At 33.5% G+C, this 15,940-nt stretch overlaps 1 pseudogene; it reads left to right on the top strand.

Annotated features, from left to right (window-relative positions):
- The first annotated feature begins 601 nt into the window (after positions 1-601).
- LOC125814987 (nuclear pore complex protein NUP98A-like) overlaps positions 602-15,940 on the top strand; it is a 55,233-nt pseudogene continuing 39,894 nt past the window's right edge.

Raw genomic sequence — 15,940 nt, 5'->3', positions numbered from 1 at the left:
TTTTAAATACAACACCCTTAGTCGCAGCAGCTTGTCGCTCTACAGTAAGCGTCCAACAACCTACCTCTAAATATAATATATAATAAATAAAAATAAAAATATATCACCATTCCGAAACAAAAGGGCTCTTCTTCTTCTTTTCTTCTTCTTCTTCTTCTTCTTCTTCTTTGTTCAAAAAAATTATATTAAAAATTGATTAACTCTCTAAATTTCACATATGCAACATAAATCACAATAATTAACAATTTAAAATATTTAAACAAATATATTTAAAAAATTGATGAACTATCTAAATATCACATGTGCCACATATATTATTTGAAAAGTACTTTGAAAAATATTATATAAATAATTAACAATAAAAAATATTTAAACATTTAGTTGATTCTCCTAATTCTATCTATGTTGTACAAATTAAAATAAAATAAAAATAAGCCTGAATTTTTGCATCTAGTTTATTTTAAGTAATAATTGAGGGAAAAACATGTTTTTTAATTAGTTATTATATATGAGAAGGATATTATCTTAAACAATAAGCTGGAAAGGATATTATCTTAAACAATCAATAACACACTTACGGTTTAATATATGTGTAGTGGTTATGCAACCTTTCTTCTTCTTCTTCTCTCTCTCATTCACTCTCTCTCTTTATATATATATATATATCACCATTCCGAAACAAAAGGGCTCTTCTTCTTATTTGTTTAAAAAATATATTAAAAATTGATTAATTCTCTAAATTTCACATGTGTAATATAAATCACAATAATTAATAATTTAAAATATTTAAAAAATTGATGAACTATCTTAATATCACATATGCCACATATATTATTTGAAAAGTACTTTGAAAAATATTATATAAATAATTAACAATAAAAAAAATTTAGTTGACTCTCCTAATTCTATCTTTGTTGCATAAATTAAAATAAATAATAATAATAATAATAATAATAAGCTTGGATTTTTGTATCTAGTTTATCTTGAGTAATAATTGAGGGGGGAAACGTGTTTTTAATTAGTTATTATATATGAGAAGGATATTAGGTTAAACACTAAGCTGGAAATGATATTATCTTAAACAACCAGCAACACACTTACGGTTTAATATATGCGTAGTGATTGTGCAACCTTTCTTCTGCTCCTCCTCCTCACCTCTCTCTCTCTCTATATATATATATATATACATATAACCATTTCGAAACAAAAGGGTTGTTCTTCTTCTTTGTTTTAAAAAATAGATTAAAAATTGATTAACTCTCTAAATTTCACATGTGCAACATAAATCACAATAATTATCAATTTAAAATATTTAAATAAATATATTTTAAAAAATTGATGAACTATCTAAATGTCACATGTGCCACGTATATTATTTGAAAAGTACTTTGAAAAAGTATTATATAAATAATTAACTATAAAAAATATTTAAAAATTTAGTTGGCTCTCCTAATTTTATCTATGTTGCATAAATTAAAATAAAAAAAAAAGCATGGATTTTTGTGTATAGTTTATTTTAAGTAATAATTGAGGGAAAATGTGATTTTTTTTAATTAGTTATTATATATGAGAATAATATTAGCTTAAACACTAAGCTGGAAATGATATTATCTTAAAGGGCAAAGGGTCAAATATAACCCTAAACTATTGGAAAAGGTTTAGATAATGCCAAAAATTCACAAATAAATATTGTAACCTTAAATTCAACAATTTTTTTTAATTTTATTTTTCAGTAAATCTCGAAAATGAGTAATTGATTAATAAAAAATATGAAAAAATATAAAATTAACGCCAAAAAATCACAAATAAATATAGTAACCTTAAATTCAAAAATTTCAACAAATTTTTTTTAATTTTTATTTTTTTCGGCAAATCCCGAAAATGAGTAATTGATTAATAAAAATATGAAAAAAATATAAAATTAACGCCAAAAAATCACAAATAAATATAGTAACATTAAATTCAAAAAATTTTAACAGTTTTTTTTATTTTAATTTTTTTTGGCAAATCCCGATAATGAGTAATTGATTAATAAAAAATATGAAAAAAATATAAAATTAACGCCAAAAAATCACAAATACATATAGTAGCCTTAAATTCAAAATTTTCAAAATTTTCAACAATTTTTTTTAATTTTTATTTTTTTAATAAATTACTTATTTTCGGGATTTGCCGACAAAAAGAAAAATTAAAAAAAATTGTTGAATTTAATACTATATTTATTTGTGATTTTTTGGAGTTAATTTTATATATTTTTTTTCATATTTTTTATTAATTAATTACTCATTTTCGGGATTTACCGAAAAAAATAATAATTTAAAAAATTGTTGAAATTGTTGAATTTAAGGTTACAATATTTATTTGTGAATTTTTGGCTTTAATTTTATATTTTTTTTCATATTTTTCCTATTTTTTATTAATCAATTACTAATTTTCGGAATTTACCGAAAAAAATAAAAATATAAACAAAATTGTTGAAAACGGGTCATGTAGTTTATTTACAAAGGGGGTTGATTTATGGGTCGGATCATGTGTTTATGAGTTCGAATTTGTTAGAGGCATAATTGATCCATTTTCATTTCCATATAAATGTCATGTGGTAAAGTCAAAATGACATGACAATTTCATGTGGCATTTAAAGAAATGAAAAATGAGCTGGATATGTCCAGCAGACCAACTAACGCCTATAGGAACATATTTAGATGAAAAGTTGGACGGTAAAGGCATGAGTGAGCCAAACTTTAAACGAAGGGTATATTTGTCCCTTTACCTATCTTAAATAACAATCAACACGCTTACAGTTTAATATCTGCATAGTGATTATGCAACCTTTCTTCTCCTCTTCTCTCTATATAATATATATATCACCTTTCCAAAACAAAATGTCTCTTCTTCTTTGTTTAAAAATATATATTAAAAATTGATTAACTCTCTAAATTTCACATATGCAACATAAATCACAATAATTAATAATTTAAAATATTTAAACAAATATATTTAAAAAATTGATATACTATCTAAATATCACATGTGCCACATATATTATTTGAAAAGTATTATATAAATAATTAACAATAAAAAATATTTAAACATTTAGTTGACTCTCCTAATTCTATATATCTATGTTGCATAAATTAAAATAATAAGTCTGAATTTTTGTATCTAGTTTATTTTAAGTAATAATTGAGGATTAAAAAACTGTTTTTTAATCCGTTACGGATATTAGCTTAAACAATAAGCTAGAGCATATTCGTTTAAACAGCAAGCTAAACACGGTTAAGAAAGATTATGCAACCTTTCTTCTTCTTCTCTCTATATATATACCGCCATTCCAAAACATTGACAATCAAAAGGTTCTTCTTCTTTGTTTTGTCTGTCTGTCGTCGATATTCACGGCTACAAGTGAGTAAAATTTCATTCTTTAGGGGTTTTGATGCATTGTGTCCTGTGTTTATGAGTTTTTGTAAATTTTCTTTCATTACTTGCATGTTGGTTCCTGTTACTTGATAGTTTATGTGGTTGGTCCAATCTCCATATTCTCGTACATTTTTCTTGAGAACACAATTTCTCCACTTTCTTGCATTCTTGATTCCAGAAAACTGAATCTGGGAATGTTGCTCTCTTCTTCTTCCTTTTTCTTGGTACCCTTTTCTTTGTGATTAGTTCTTGTTAGTTGATATATTTTTTATGCCGTTCCCCTTATCCAAATCCATTATATATCTGTTTCTATATATTGTAATCCCAAGAGAACATTCTTGGTATTAATTAGTAATCATAGTCTACTTGGTGGATACATTACTACATAAACATATGAATCAATTAAGTTGAAATCAGGTTCAACAATCGGTGTAGCGCGGATCCAAGAAAAGTGGCATGACGTAGATTAACACTACTATAAGAAAAGAAAAGGAAAAAAGATTGAGACCTGGAAGCGGTTCTTGATAACAAGAATTTGTTTTCATATACTCTAACAACGTATTTTTCAACTTTCTTGCATATTTTTCAAAGATTAATTAAAACTTAATTTTGTTTCTAGCTTGATTTTGGTACATTCCTATGTCTCGGAAGAAAGACCACATAGGCTATTGCATGGGAAATAGGGAATGACCTACACACACTCTTTGAATATGTTTTTCCCAATGATTTCTTTGCCAAATGGGATTAATTATAGCATTCTTTCTCGCCTGTGGTCCAGGTGAGGATTGGAATTAATAGATGCTACACTTAATACTGCCAATTTCATGAAAGGAGAAATATCATATTTACTTTTCTAGAGAAGCAAGGTGGCTTTGGAATTGGTCGAAAAGCTAAATCTGCTCCTTGTGGAAGTAGCTATGCATCTTGAGTTGTACTCTTCTAAAAAAATGTTAGTAATAACTGCAGTACATCAGTGGGATTTCTTATGGTGGGTAGTGTTATTGCTTACAATTTCTAGAACCGATCTTGTGCCAGGTATTCATGCTTGTAGTTATCTTTAATTAGTGATTAGAAAATCAATTCAATCTGCTTTCCGAACTGCAGGGCCATTAGAATTTAATGCAGCAACAAATGCTACATCTGGTCAAACACAAACCGTATCTATGGGCTCGTCCACTTTACCTACATTTGGAAAGAAATATGGCTTTATTAGTGTGGCCAATGAACCTCTAGTGTGGTCCAGGGATGTCAATGTCTCAGATTCCTCCATACTTGGATATCCAAGAGCTCCTGCATTTGTTGTTTCAAGCAACTCACACTTTGGCACCCCTAGACTTGATTCATACTCCTTTGGCCAACCAGCAGTATCCCTGTCAGGGTGCAAAGGTTAACTTTATTGTCCATTTTCTCATGTATTGGAGCAGATTAATCAATGTTTCGAGGGAGAATTTTGCTCTGTAATCTGTATGCTCTATATTGATCTGAAATCCTTGTCGAGCTTTTACTAAATACCACTAGGTACTATTTATTACTACATCATATTTTTTGATATCTTAAGTGTTCAATCTTGATCAAATTTGCAAACCAGGAAAAGAAAGTACACACCACCTTTTCTTAAGAACTCTGGTTTTGGAAAGTCAGCATTTGACATTAATCAGAAAGGAAGTAGAATAACATCATATATTGCAATTCTAGAGAACGATATCACAGGACCTGGTAGTGGAAAAATTCAATCCATTTGTGGAATACAATGCAGACTTATAAAGATAAAAGCCAGGAGGAGTTGAGGTTCTAGCACTACCAGTTAGGTGATAAAGGTATCCTTAATTTGTTCTCTTCTGTAATCTATATGTTCTATATTCATCTGAAATCCTTGTTGAGCTTTTATTAAATACTACTAAGTACTATTTGTTCCTACTTCATAGTTTTAGATATCTTAAGTGTTCAATCTTGATCAAATTTGCAAACTAGGAAAAGAAAGTACAACACCCTTTGCTCAAGAGCTCTGGTTTTGGAAAGTCCGCATTTAGTATTAGTTTGAAAGGAAGTAGAACAACATCATACATTGCAACTCCAGAGATAGATTGCACAAGACCCGGAGTTGGAGAAATTCAATCCATTTGTGGAATGCAGACTTATCAAGAAAAAAGCCAGGAGGAGTTGAGGTTTGAGGACTACCAGTTAGGTAATAAAGGTGTCCTTAACTTGTTATCTTATCTGTAGATAACAAAGAAATCTACCTTGCATTCAATTAACACTTTTTATACTTCATGGTGGGTGAATTTGCAGGTCAGAAATGTTAGTCTTCATTTAGTGTTTCCAACACACAGGGAGTGTCATCGACAACACTAGGCCTTTCAAATCACTAGTATTTAACCAATCAACTGTTGAACAACCTTTTTATTCCCATTTTAAGTACATTTGCAGTGGAAAGGACAGGACTTGACACAATAAAATGAAAAATTCTACAGCAACTGCATCTACACATTTCCGAAGTCACAGCAGTTCATTTTCCATATATTTCCCCCAACACATCATTAATAAACTCTTGTGCACTGGAAGTAGAGTTGAATCTAGTGCCTCAGATGTTTCTCCTTTCTCCATGGATCCATTCAAGGCCGTTTTCACCTTTAAAACCAACTTCCAGTTCTTCCACTACATCCACCTTTTCTCCATTAAGGAATCCATGGGCTTTATCAACATCTGCCACTCTATCACATAACAATCTCCACTGTCTCCATGTTCAGTGTCACCTTCCACGATACTTAGTTAACAAAACTATCAGGCCACTCCTGTTTTGTCAAAAGAACTTTTCTCCCTCTCCTGTTTTAACTATAGGAGGCCATCCACAATCGACATTATGTTTCAAGCACTCCACTTGCTGCTAGTTAAAATACTTCTAAGTGTTTCTGATCGTATGTGCAGTTAGATCTCATTTATACCTCTCTGCCATTGACTTTCTGTCATATATAAATAATATAAAACACACCTTATGGTCTATAAAATCGGTGAAGCACTTCTACTGTGGTGTTGTACATCTAAGCTATTGCTACTCTTGCAGCCTTTGTTCTTTGGTCCTCTACAGCCAGAAATGACTCCTAAAGTTGGAGCAACACTTCCAACAACCAACGCTTCTCACCCATCAACAGGTACTTCGTGCAGTTTGCCTTGCTCTTTTGAGGTTGATAGTATGTTGGATTGTAATCCATGTAACTAATCCTCCTAGCACCTGTTTTTTCAGAAGGGTCTAGTTGCTCAGAAATTGGACAAGGAGGTGGTCAGCCAAGTATCAATGACCAACAGTGAGTATCAAACTTAACCATTTATTGTTTTACTTACTGCGTGAGTTATAAAATTCCTAATTTTGACTTCTAGACTTTCCTGACATTCTTTTTATTTCCACTGCCTAAGTTATTACTCCACAGCCACGTTTTAACCTGATCGTTTTATTCTTCTTCTGGTTACTAATTTACAGATATGTGTCTCAAGATCCTACTAAGACGTTCTTGAACAATGATCTATTGGCCTTTTCCATTCAGCATTGCATTGTACATTATGCTTATGTACTTGTGAAAGAAATATGATGCCTGTTGGATGCAGTGTACATATGGAGAAGTGAGAACCTTGTGAGATGATGTCTGTTGGGTGGGCTTTGTAACGTTGGTACCTTTGTCTTTGGTGCCTAGATTGTTATTTTTTTAATTGTCTCTGGGCTTTTTCTTTTTAAAACATTTTCTTGCTATATGTATCAGCATCCTTGGCATACTCGTATTGGTAACCTTAACATCTTTGACACTCAGTACTTTGGTATTTGTGATGATTATATCCATGTGCTTTTGCTTTGTTTATCACTTTTGTCTTCGAGTGCAACAAACTGTGTCTTGACTCCTCTTGTTTCTCTTGAGATAACATATGGCTTAACGTTCTTTTTGTTCTTTCTTTTGGGGCATGCTTTTGTAGGGTGCATGGCAGCTTTGGATGCTGAAAATTACTCGCAAGAAATCGGTGTCCAAGAGGGGTCTGTCTCTTCTTTTTCTTGCCTCTGTGATCCTTTATTTGTACTTTCTCATGCACCAGCTATACCTTAACATATTTGCAGGTCTTACTTTCCGAGAATCATGGAAGTGAATCCATCACCAATTATGCCTCCTGCTTTTCCTAGAATCATGGAAGTGAATCCATCACCAATTACGCCTCCTGCTGAAACACAACCTTCAGTCCAAATCTCGGTAGAGCACCTGAATTTGGCAACATCCATCCAGTATGGAATTTCTAGTTTACCTGTAAGTTCACATTTCTGAACAACTAAGCATAATTAATGTTGCTCCTGGATGTGCTCATTGGTCTTAAACCAAGTATCATACTCACTAGAAGTTACATGATGTTTTGGGATGCCTCATTACTATTGCTATAAATGTTATGCACCTTGAAAGACAGTTTTTGGTTTTACTGCATCAAGTAGGTTTATTCTAATTAATTTCAGTATTTCTTCAATAAGATGTAAACATCAATATAGCTGTCCAAGTTCCAAACAAACTCTCCAAAGTATCAGACATGATAATGTTTTTATAGCTGCACTTTTATTGTTAAACTCATACTGTTTATGTTTAACGTGAAAACAGAAGTTGTAGGCTATTATGAAAATTTCTACTGTTGTTGGTTGCAGGTTTCTAACAACCCTACTACGATCAGACGAAAATCCTCGTTGATAATTCGACATTCATCTCTAAGTCAGCATATGTTGCCACCGAAATACAAACCTACAAGTGATATACCAAAGGTGAAAAGTTGGATTTTATGTGAGACTTGTTTAGTAGTTTGTGGCATGCTTTGGTTGATGGACTAAATTTTAAGATAAACACATATCATATGCAAAGATTGCAAGTACGGGTATCCTTTTGGTGATATAATACAGCACAAAGTCCATATTTTCCTCTAATCCAAGTAAAACACTGGAAAATTTAACAGGACTATAAAATTTGTTTATGTAGTTCTCTTTTTCATGGATGAAGAAAACACTTCTGGTGTACTAAGGACAGAAGTCATCATCATTCCAAGGGACTGGGCAATTTTCTAAAATTTTCCCCTCTACCAACAGCGTTGAAGTTTGAGGTGGGAATTCACTCAGGGTTTGAGGTGGTAATTTTCCTTTCTACCACACGGCGCAATTTTTCTGTTTATTTTATCAAACAGGGATCAGGTATTTCATTTTTTTGGTAACTAAAAACTGTGGAACCTAAATTTTGCAAAATCAAAACCAGCAGCGAATATGAATTACCAGAAACTGAATTGTTTTGGATCACTGGTCTTGTATTTGGATGCAGGAACCTGTAACAGGTGTTCCGACATTCCATGAGAGGTGTTCATCTTCTCTGCTAACAACAACAACAAACCCAATGTAGTACCATAAGCAGGGCTCTGGGATAGAGTGTTCACAGACCCCTACCTTGTGGAGGTAGAGAGACTATTTCCGAAAGATCCTCAGCTCGAGTAACGCACATCAAAGTAGTCAAAAGTTCTGTCTTTTCTACTATTGTAAGATAATTGTACCAGCTAAAAACATCTAAAGAACAATGGAACACTATAGAGTTCAGGAAGATAAGGGTAGGATAAATCTTGAAGGTGTAGAAAATAACTAATTTGGCCTTTACTAGCATTCCTAAAATTTATTTAAAAGTGCTTTCAGATTGCGGCTTTCTAGTTATGTTGAGAAGTCTATAGGAAGCTTACCTGAGATTTGGTGTTCTGTTAACCACATTGCCTTTTACACAGAGGAACAAGAAGAAATTGAGTGGAGAGTATTTTCAAAGTATTTCCAAATAGAATAAGTTGGTATTTTATCTTGACCTATAGGTTATTGGCATCTTAATGTATATATTTCTATGTGTCTATTTATTGTAACAGGATAATTGTTATTGCACTTTCTGACATATTGTGACTTGATCACATGTATGGATTTAGCAAAGAAGTTGTTGAATGCCATGGTATGTCTTTTGATGAAATCTATAGACATCTCTTCTTAGTTCCATGGGGAAATTTCCCTGTCACGAGAATAAAATGGCTAAAAAATGTATTAGTCACTGGGCTACTAAAAGATATCAGATGGAGACCAAAATTCTGGGAGGCGCTAGTATTTAACCAAATAGGGGAGGGGGTGAGGGAGTGGTTGGGCTATAGAAGAAGAAGAGGCGAGGGAAGCGGTGGTTAGTTGTCTGGGGGACAAGGTTCCGAGTCCTGATGGATTCTCTTTTGCTTTTTTCCAACAATGTTGGAGGATAATCAAATGTGAGCTGTTGGTGACCGATGCAGAATTCAGAATTCAGGGGAGTTCGAGAAAAGTCTTAATGCATCCTTTGTTACTATTGTGCCAAAGAAGGAAGGTGTGACAAGTATAAAGGACTATAGACCTATTAGTCCGGTAGGAAGGATTTACAAGATTTTATTTAAGGTGCTTTCAAATAAATTAAAAAGGTTCTGGATGAGACGGTCTCCAGTTCTCAGAACGGTTTTATGGAAGGAAGACAGATATTGGATGCTGCTTTTGTGACTAATGAAGTGGTTAACTCTAGAAAGAAAAGGTGTGTGGGGAATTTTATGCAATTTGGATCTTAAGAAAGCTTATAATCATGTGAAATTAGGATTTCTGGATTCTATTATGTCGATGATGGGTTTTGGGGACAAGTGGAGTAGTTGGATGGCTAGATCAGGTTTTGCATTTCCACTGCCAAATTGTCATTTGCTGTTTCAAATCTTCTATCCTTGTTGAGACTTGAGATATCTTCCTGGAAAACTCATGAGTGGCAAGTGCCATTTTCTGTGTGAGAACTTCTCTCCTTGGGTGGTTAAAGAGTCACTTCTGAACTCATGTGAATTATTGGTAAAATATACATAGAGATAAAACTTAAAAATATGCTATTGAAATTTCAATGCACATACAATCTATTTTAGGTAATATGTTCCTTCTGCTCTCCCTTACTACAGATTGATTAGATTCCTCTGTGCTTGTTAGAGCTGATGAACACATTCTCCTCCCTCTTTTTACTCTATATGCTATTCTCATTACATCTTATGAATGTGACTGCATGGAATATGTTGTTTTAGGTAACTTCTTGAACGTCAAAGATCATGCTAGAAAAATTATCATGATGTGGCTACAATGTTGAGAAACATCTCAATTAACTTTTGTAACTGACCCCTTGTTTCCGTTTTGGTCTGTTGCAAAATGCTTTCCTCTGTAGTCTGTCCTAAATTGAAAGTATTGTTCCTTAAATTAAAATCTGTCCAAAAGGATTTTGCTTCTTTTCTTGTTTATCACCTTTTCAAAATTACACTATAAAAATATTGATACAAGGTTAGCACCTCCGTAGAGCCTCTGTTAATACAACTCACCTTGGTGAAAAACAAAGTCATATGGAGATTATTTTATGATTCTACCATCTCAACTTATGAGACAAAAATGAAAAATGACTTCAACACAATACTTAGGTCCGATTTCTCTATGTTTTTCAATTTTCTCATGTTTGGTTGGACATAATTTTGGGGAAAAAATCTCTAGGAAAGTAAGTTCCTTGAAAATGTAGAAAATGACTTCCCTAGTAGAATTAGAGAAAACAAGTTCCTTGAGTGAATTCCACACTATTTTTTTTGTTAAAGAATGACAAAAGTCCCACATTGGTAATTAATGAGATGGGTGGACTCCTTATAAGGCTTGGGCAATCCTCCTCACTTTGAGCTAGATTTTGGGGTGTGAGTTAGGCCTAAGACCTAATCTAACATGGTATCAGAGCAGGGCCCATCTCACTCAATGTTGGGGTCCCCCAAAAATCAAAATTGCCCACGCACCAGATGCTAAGCACTGGGAGTGAGGTGGGGTATTAAAGAATGACAAAAGTCTCACATTGGTGATTAATGAGATGGGTGAACTCCTTATAAGGCTTGGGCAATCCTCCTCTCTTTGAGATAGCTTTTGGGGTGTGAGTTAGGCCTAAGACCTAATTTAATATTTTTTATTTCTAAAATTGGTAAATTGTGAATTCCACACTAATTGCCTAATCCCCAGCCTCCAACACACCCCCCCGTCCCTATCCCCATCCCCGCACCGTTTGCGAAGATTATATACAACTGCTTTTGGACAATGTTTCTGCATATTTGCCGAGCATCAAAAAGTAAGTACGAAAACTACTCACTTTCTTGGAAAACATTTTCCTTTATACCAAACGTCACCCAACATGATTTCAACTTTTTTCCATGCATGGCAAAATTAAGTCAATAGAATTTTAACAATAGGAGAATGATTCACTGCCCTTTTTTTGGGTGGGCTGGGGGATGGGGGTGTGGGGGGGGGGGGGAGAAGCTGTGCTCAAGATACCATTGTAAATTAACACAACTTTATTGGGGATAGTAAAGGGGCAAACCCATTATCCACCGAGTTTGGAACCTTGGTATTTTTCCTGTTATAAAAAATTTACTTAATTGAAATGTGCCTATGTCTGCATAATTCTGTTGGTGCTGGTAGATATAGAAACACTTGACTTTCAAATATGTGATATTTCTTTGATTTCAATTTTGTAGAGCTTTCTAGAAGGAGATTTATTAACCGAAACAACTTTAAGCAGATATGTAGCTTGGGTTGTCAAGAGCCGTGGTCGACCTCTAGGTCTCTACACTGTATGTCCTATTTTTGCTCCACAGCGAGCTCTTCGATAATATAGTTTCTAGCTGGAGACCTAGAGCAATGAATATCAAGCAGTAATCTAATAAGGTACCTCAAGTAGTGATGAAATATGTCAGGATATACCAAATCACAAAAGAGATTTAACATATACTATTACCTGACTTGCTGTGACTATAATTCATACATCAACATTAGTTTGAAATTCTCCATTTGAGTTCTAGACTGCAAAGAAGATTGTCAATGAGGAAACACTTGTATATTTGTATTTTCTTGTATATATCAAACGGGATGATTTATAATGCAGCTGTTATCTTAACTAGAAGATTTCTGATTTAGTTTTCTGGCAGTTAGTACAAATGAAACTATTCATTTTGCTCATTTAGGATTTTAGGTGCTGATCTTCCAGATGGACTCAGCTGTGCAGTTTCAAGTATCAATATGTTTATACTCGAAGGATATAAATATAACCTCTTAATTTTTATTTTTTTTATGAAGGGATAAGTTACCCAAGAGATTAAGAGGAAAAGGGAGAAGAAGATGTGTTATTTGCAACAGATGCAAAGGAAGGAAACATATATTCAGTTACTTGACGAAAAAGAAAAGAGCAATGAAGTGAACAAACAAAAATATGGAGGAGTTATGGATAAATTGTTGGATTTTTCCTTATGATTGTAGTCCTTGTTGGCATAATGGTAAGGTTACTAAAATAGAGTAGCAGGTACCGGTGCTTTGATTTGTCCTCATATTCTTTTAAATTTGAAATACTTTTTTCGATTCCTTTCTAGCACTAATTTCAAGTCTCTATGTTAGCACTATTTTTGGCTGTGGAGATTATCTGATTACTAATTTCTTTTATCAGGTTGAACAAGCATGGTTGCCATGACTCATCGTGATAGTTGCAATCATACTAAAACTTGTCATGTCAATTACTTGTACATACTTTGGATAATATTGCACTATGAATGTACATGTTAAAATAATACAGCTAAAATACTGGAATCAAAGGGATAGAAAATACATTAAGCCAAAGAGAACATCTTTTGTCATTTCAAGAAGTAATTAATTTGTAGATATGAGTAGTGATGAAAAAGACAATGGTAGATTTCTTTTGATGATAAGGTTTTAACCATAACATGTATTTTTTGATGATAAGTTGGTTTTAGCTAGACTTAATTGCATTGAGTTTGTAGCACATAAATGATGACTGAATGAGATGAAATGGGACAAAGTGAATTTGATATCACCTGGAGTAATGCTGTCTCAATGATCTGCAGTCTTTTATTCTTGTGCTCCTAATATTTTGTCAGGTGAGATTTTAGAAAAATTCAGGCTATTATGTTGCTTTAAATAAATAAAAGTGTACTTGCTTTAAATTGGCATAAAATTTAAATAAAAGTGTCTTTTTTGGCATAAAATTTTATCTCCCATCATTTCTACTTCCTTTTTAGCGAAATAATTAACTTTGTAGATTAAGCAGTCTATGTTTCAAAAAAAAACTAAGAATACGAAGGTACAACCCATAAGTAGCCTTTTTTTAGTTCTATGATGCTCCGGATCCTAAGATATGCTTATCCAGTCCCATGAATAATGCCCATTGTTTCCTTTTTCAGCTATCATTACTTCCATTGCTCTGCCACTGATCAAAAGAATGGTAGATTTTAACGTTTCACATTTGTTCCCACGTTCCATTTTCCTTTTCTAAGGAAGTAATATATTTCACTCTCTTTGCCCCTTTCTTTTGTTTTAGTACTTCGTGGCCTTCTAAGATGTTTTATGGTTGTGAATAGTTAATCCATTGTTTTGGTTTCTGCAATGTTTGTTGCTAGAGTAGCAATATAAGTTGTGGAATGTCACAAAGGAGTGTTGTCGTTTAACTTTACTATGTCTACTTCTTATTACTTCAAAGTCTACTAAGTAATATAAAAGTATAAATTCATTTTGAAGAGTGCTATGGGCATTAATGAAACTCAGTACTAAATTATTCTCGGTTTCAATTGCTCTTGGATTATTTAATAATGGCTCTCTAGCTTCTCTTTAGTGTAACTATTATTGGAAGGTGTAGTGCCTTATCGACTTGTCCTAATAACTTAAAAGGAGATCGAAGAGACTTTTTGGTAGACTTATTTTAAAACTTTTTGTGGTTGAACATACCTTATCCTGAGGCTGATATACCTATTTCTTCAATAATAAGATGTTCATCTCCATATACAGAAACAACATTTTTAGAACAATTTATTGACATACCCTTGATGTAGTATCCATATGATGTGGAGAGAGTCTATTTTCACATGCATTTGCTTTTCCATCCTCATTTCCAGTAGTTTCATTTTGCATAGCCACATGATCTAGTACATTGTTGTTTCTCCTTAAACAAGTACAATGCAAGACATTACAGTTGTAATGTCAAGCATATGTAAGTCAAATGGCCTTTGTGATGTTACAATTTTAGTCTACTGTGGAGTCCACACAAACTTACAAACTTGTAGGTAAGCACGCGTGATAGACTTTGGATTTGACATATTAAATGCATCCAAAAAGCAGAATTGACATGTCTAAAAATTCCATCCAATAAAACGGAAGAAACTACAAATATCCAGAACAAGACAAACTAGATGGTCTCAAAACACCCAGACTGTTGGGGAAATCTGTAAAGTTGGAACAGCCCAAATTGTATTTAGCCAACATTGCACTAGCTAGACAATAAGAGCTGGCTTTACATACCAACTTGAATGTTATGCATGCATCTAAAAATTCACTTATAGATGAATTTTATTAAGAAACATCCATTGAACAAGAGACAGTATCTTCTGCCGTTGCTGATAGAGGCATCGAGCGTTCTGTAGTAGTTGTTGGTGATACTAGCAGCATAGCTCCAAGACCAATCTCATTAGGAGGAATGTATTTGTTCCTTGCATGAATTAGAGTAACAGGTTCATCTCCGTCAGATATAATTTCAAAGTCTGGTGCCTGGAGATTGTTATCAAGTGTCCTCTGGAGTCTTTGAGCAGGTGACAAAATGCTTTGTCTAAGCTTTGATCTCTTTCTTCTTGGGACACTGTCAGGATTCAAGTGAGGATCTTTGTCTGCTTCTCCCAAAAAAAGGTGAACGTTAGTGCACATAAAACAATAAGGTACTAATACAATAGATCTTTTTTTTTTTTTCGTGAGGGGGTGTGGGGTAAGCTGTTATAAAAATTTGTATAGTTAAAGATATTAATTTGCCACTTTCTTATAACCCTTACGCTTAAGAAAGGATTTGATTCAGGACACGGCCTAGATAATATCTTACAAATCCTTGTCGCTCCAAGACATAGACTCCAAGATAAACCTTTGGAGGTCCCTTCAGGAAATCTAAACTCCTCTCCGGTGCTAAATTGGAAGGCTGAACTGCTTAACAAAGACTGTGGGGGGGGGGGGGTGGTGGCTGTGGCTATTAGAAATTTGGAATTGCAAAATGGAAGTCTTCTGAATCAGTCGTTGTGGAGGTACATTGAGGAGGGAAATGCTTTCTGGAAAGAGGTGATTAAAGCCAAGTATGGTGAGCTAACCCCATGGTGTACAGAGAACACAGTTGAACCTTATGGGGTGTGGGAGTATAAAGAACAATCAGAAGTTTGTGGCCTCAAATGAAGGTAGACTTATATATCAAAGTGGGAAATGACAGTAAAACAAGATTCTGGAAGGATTTCTGGATAGAACAATTCCCTCTTAGGAGTCTCTTCCAAATTTGTGTGAATCCTGATGCTAATGTAGGTGCCTGTTGGGCCAGAACAGGGATGGGATTTAGCCATCTGAAGACTTGTAAATGATTGGGAGGTGGAAAGGATTGCAGAGTTACTAGGGAAGATA

This window comes from Solanum verrucosum, unplaced genomic scaffold, assembly GCF_900185275.1.
Source record: "Solanum verrucosum unplaced genomic scaffold, falcon-dt-bn FXZP01000261.1, whole genome shotgun sequence".
Lineage (NCBI taxonomy): Eukaryota > Viridiplantae > Streptophyta > Magnoliopsida > Solanales > Solanaceae > Solanum > Solanum verrucosum.
Note: the sequence above shows the minus strand (reverse complement) of the source record. Positions and strands in the feature narration are given on the sequence as shown.